The sequence below is a fragment of the Tamandua tetradactyla genome, chromosome 7 (genome assembly GCF_023851605.1).
Source record: "Tamandua tetradactyla isolate mTamTet1 chromosome 7, mTamTet1.pri, whole genome shotgun sequence".
Taxonomy (NCBI): domain Eukaryota; kingdom Metazoa; phylum Chordata; class Mammalia; order Pilosa; family Myrmecophagidae; genus Tamandua; species Tamandua tetradactyla.
Window position 1 is genome coordinate 129,500,638 of NC_135333.1, and position 5,233 is coordinate 129,505,870.

Consider the following 5,233-nt stretch of genomic DNA (forward strand, 5'->3'; position numbering starts at 1 on the left):
ATTATGCAGCTTTAAGACAAGATAAACTTATGAACCATGTAATAACATGGATGGACCTAGAGAATATTATGCTGAGTGAATCCAGCCAAAAACTAAAGGACAAATACTGTATGGTCCCACTGATGTGAACGGACATTCGAGAATAAACTTGAAATATGTCATTGGTAACAGAGTTCAGCAGGAGTTAGAAACAGGGTAAGACAATGGGTAATTGAAGCTGAAGGGATACAGACTGTGCAACAGGACTAGATACAAAAACTCAAAAATGGACAGCACAATAATACCTAATTGTAAAGTAATCATGTTAAAACACTGAATGAAGCTGCATCTGAGCTATAGGTTTTTGTTTTGTTTTGTTTTGTGTTGTTTTGATTTTACTATTATTACTTTTATTTTTTTCTCTATATTAACATTCTATATCTTTTTCGGTTATGTTGCTAGTTCTTCTAAACCAATGCAAATGTACTAAGAAATGATGATCATGCATCTATGTGATGATGTTAAGAATTAATGATTGCATGTGTAGAATGGTATGATCTCTAAATGTTGGGTTAATTTCTTTTTTTCCGTTAATTAAAAAAAAAAAAAAAAGAGAAGGGATAATTGGAGATGAAGGGATACAGACTGTACAACGGGACTGGATATAAAAACTCAGAAATGGACAGCACAATACTACCCAATTGTAATGCAATTATGTTAAAACACTGAATGAAGCTGCATGTGAGGTATAGGTTTTTTGTTTTTGTTTTTTTTGTTTTTTTTCTTTCTATTATTGTTTTAATTCTTATTCTGTTGTCTTTTTATTTCTTTTTCTAAATCGATGCAAATGTACTAAGAAATGATGAATATGCAACTATGTGATGTTATTAAGAATTACTGATTGTACATGTAGATTGGAATGATTTCTAATTGTTTTGTTAATTCTTTTTTTTAATTAATAAAAAAAATAAAAAATAAAAAAAAAATAAAAAAAATAAAAAAAAAAAAAAAAAAAAAGAAAACCATTTTTGTTGCTCAGGTGTGGCTTAGCAAGTAAAGTCATTACCACACCCTCCTAAATGGAACATGACATCCAGGGGTGAAAGTTTCCCTGGCAACATGAGACATGAATCCCAGGGATGAGTCTGGACTTGGCACTGTAGGATACACAATATCTTCATGACCAAAAGGGGCAAAAGCAATGGAACAATATTTGGTACCACAGTTTGCCAAACCCCAATCAAAACCATTCCTGTTAACCCTAAAGAACACTGGGGGCTCTATCTGAGATTATACAATTGTTTCACATACCAAGATTACCTTCCAGAAACCTACAACCTCCAGAAAGGTTCCTAGGTCAGATAAGTCCTGAAACCCAGAAGGGCCAGCCTCTCCAAGAACATCAACTAGTTCCATTCCCCATCCCATATTACTGACACCCCTTTTCAAATGGAAAATTTAGAATGGGCCCAATCCAAATACCCCTAAAGATTAGGGGAAGGATTAAAGGAGAAAGAGGAGTTATAACAGAGAAGATAGGATTTACCAAATGAGTATGACTGCTGAATCATTATACTGATATTTCTTTTTGTCTCCAGCATCTTGGAATAGTTAGAAGGAAAAACCTAAAACTGTGGAACTGTAACCCATAACAAACTCTGAAATCTGTTCTATAACTACTTGTTAAATGTACTTTGAAACTGATTGCTTTTTTGTATATATGTTATATTTCACATTTTAAAAAAAAAGTTAAAAAAAAGAATAGATCTCTTTTGATGAAATAACCCAAACCTTTCTACTCATAATTTTCCTTTGTCCTCTTCACTGCTAGGTTTCTTTCAGACATTCATGATCAGGTTATATAGGAGAGAGATTATTTTTATCTTCAAAAAATCTAAAAATACATACATTTGTAAAAATGTAGGAATCAAAAGCACACTTTCTGTGCATTTGGAAATTAAAATCATTCAAATTTTTAAATAATTACCCAAGTAAATTTTACTATATAAATAGGCCATGACAGAACCAAAACCAGGAAGAAAACAGAGCTTCTAGTTCAGAGGCCCTCAATCCTCAGTGCCAAAACTGTTATCTGCTATAAAGTGATCCTCTTGGTCAACAAAATGAATTTCAGGAGACCAAGTCTTGGGAAAATATTTAGAACAGAATATGCAAATTACTGGCTTTCAGAAAATCATCCTATGTAGCTGAATTCCTTCCCCCAAATATAAACAAAATCATAAAAAATAATATTGCTATAATTTTTAAGGCATACAAGTTCATAAGTGGGGAGAGAAAATACCTTCTTTCTTTACAAGATTCAAAGAAAACAGGCTTGCCATACAGTTTTAAGAATCCTGTTAGTGCAGTGGGCTCTCCAACTCATAAATCATAATATGTGTTTCCTTGCAGCATCTCCTTTACATGTAGCTGAATTAAAAAAGCAATAAGAGGTAAGCGAAAGTACTGTTGGTTTCAGCTAGAATGAAAGCGATATCTATAGATCTCTACCTGCTTTTCAAGCCAGTAATCTATCAAGGTCTGGGACAAAGGAATAAATGATTCTGGTCAGCTCATCACCGAGCAAATGTACTTCTCTTTGGAGCCAGGTACCTTTATTGCATAGCTTGGTTATCACATACAATTTGTGTCTTGCCATGTTCAAAATGCAGATTGCCTTTGTTAAAAAGTGACAGGAAATATTCTCCCCAGCAGGCTGCTAAACCGCAGAGTCCAAGAGAATCTGCAACCTTCCTGAACAATGGTTGAACTGTTAAAAGTTGTACTTTCGAGAATATAATAGCTAAACCAAAAATGGACTAATCTAAAAGCCTTTAAATTATTCAGACTGCTCCTCCACCTAAAGGAAATTAGCAAAATTAGTAAACAAAACAATAATATAATATCTTACTTATGTCTCCTTTGTGGAAGGACGTAAATAAAAGCAGGAATGTTACCCCACAAGAGTATACTCAAAAAGCTCAAATCTGTCGTTCTTGTAAATAGCCAAACCTAAATTGAGGCTCTCAACAAATGTTTGTTGTAGCAAATTAAAATCAGTAAATTTCTCTAAGGCTTAAATTACGTAAAATAAGTCAAAGAGTATTAATCATCACCATAATGAAACCCTCCTTCAAATTAGTATTCTTCCATAGACGATGAATTGGTGCTTTTGACTGGACACAGTGCATTTTGGCCAGGAGGCTGGCTGCCCTGGGCGGTGCCCACACTTTGGGTGGTTGTTTAGAGGGTGCCACTGTGACCCAATCCTGAGCCCTGGACAAAACTGAGGGTCCTTTTTTTCTGAGAGAGCTATTCGGAGGAATCTATGTTGTTGTTGGTTTCATTTTCATATATAACATATACCTTCCCCACACCCTGTTGGGATTGAATCATGTACCCCACATGAAAAGGACCTTCTGAAGAGGTTTTTATTAGTTAAGCTGTGGCCGCATCGAATCAGGGTAAATCTTAATCCACATTCCTAGAGGTCTTAAAAAGAGAGGAAATTTGGACATGGTCAGTCAAAGAAAGCCAGAGGAGGAAACTGCAAGGCAGAGATGCAAGTCAGGGAGCCCCAAGAACTTCAGCAGGTCACCACTAGAATGCTACAGATTCCAAGAGAAAGCATGGCCTTGCCAGCACCTTGACTTGGGACTTTTGACCTTAACTACTGTGAGCCAATAAATTCTGGTTGCTTAAGTCGACCCATGGTATTTGTCACAGCAGTGCTAGCAGACTAAGGCATTTCCAAACAGGACTTGAAGCATTTCAAGCAGCAGATAGCAAAATATACTGTATTCTATTCAAGATTTAAGGTCTAGAAATTGTTTATAATATTAACAATTTTATCACAAAACAGCTGAGTGAGAAAGTAAAATGGATCGGACACCACCTACAAAGTAAGAAAATCAAAAGTTTATAAATCCATATGAAAAAATAAATGGCTGGCAATGAGCCCCCAGAGGAATTGTTTACGTTTTAATTTAGACCAATCATATTTTTTTGTGTGCAACATATTTACAAAACAAAAATATATATTACAATAAGTATGCTTATTGTAATATGCCTTTTGACTAAGATCAAGTGTAGTAGTATCTATTCTTATCAGTTTAATATTTGATACATCCTCTATTTGGAGGAATTTTTTGCATGATACTTGTTGTAACAAACCTTAAGAAACAAAGCAAGTAATATATTCCATTTATTCATTTATTCAACAACTATTTATTGAGGACCTACTATGTGCACTGCAGTTTTGCTTAAGAAAGATTCTTCCAACCTTTGTTTCTTAACCTGACCTCTGATAAAAGCCAAGAACACAATATTAAATTATCACTCAATACATACATTCTACCAAAAAAACTAAGGTTTTAGCTAAGACAATGCATCATGATGCCCCAGCAGCAGAGCTTAGAGATTGTTCAGTCCTTACTGAATGGCTGGCATTCTCTCGTACTGAGCTGTTTCTCAAAATGCTGTTTCAAACATGCTTCAGGAGGATGCTAAGTTTGCAAGCTTGGGCTCTCTGCTGTGTACTGCAGGAGGTGGGATTCTAAGTTTTTAACTGATGCCAGACAAGCAGAGTAGACATTGTATTTTAACAGGGCAACTTTCATCTTTGTTCCAATGGAAACAATCTCACCTTTGTAAATAGGTGATGTATAAAGGATGCCCGTGAACAGGATCATTTTTTTTTCTTAAAAATGAGGACATTTTCATTGGCTCAAATATCTCTTACATAGTGCATGATATAGATACAGCTGTTTTGAACAGAAAAATTGTAGGTAGATAATTGTCAATGGTGAGCTATGTTGATGATACAATAATCCATGTATTGCCTCTTTAAGATGGCAAATTTAAAGTAGCAATGCATCTTGATGCACCAAAATGAGAAGGGTCCTCAGTCTGTGCTCCCAGGTTTTGTGGATCTCTAAAACAGAATTGCAGAATCCTCTCATTACAGTATAGAAGAAAGCTTGGAGATACTTAGGAGAAAAGGTCAATTCAAAAATAAACTGTTATTGTCAATTCTCGCATGCCTACAAAAAAGGCTCATGCCTAAGACATATAGAAAAACAAAGCTGTGTTCACCCCCACCCCAAGCAAGTCTTTGACAACTGTATATGGAGCTGCTGGTGTGAAATCACTCTTGACTAAGAAGGAGTACAAAAATATGTGCTCAACACTCTGTAGTTACTTACACAAAACCACCACTACCACTGCCTTCCTCATTCAGAAAGAGTGTTTACCG

General features: G+C 35.3%; 1 pseudogene; it reads left to right on the forward strand.

The window, feature by feature from the left end:
* The first annotated feature begins 4,036 nt into the window (after positions 1 to 4,036).
* On the forward strand, positions 4,037 to 4,156 carry LOC143643088 (U2 spliceosomal RNA; annotated as a pseudogene).
* Positions 4,157 to 5,233: the final 1,077 nt, after the last annotated feature.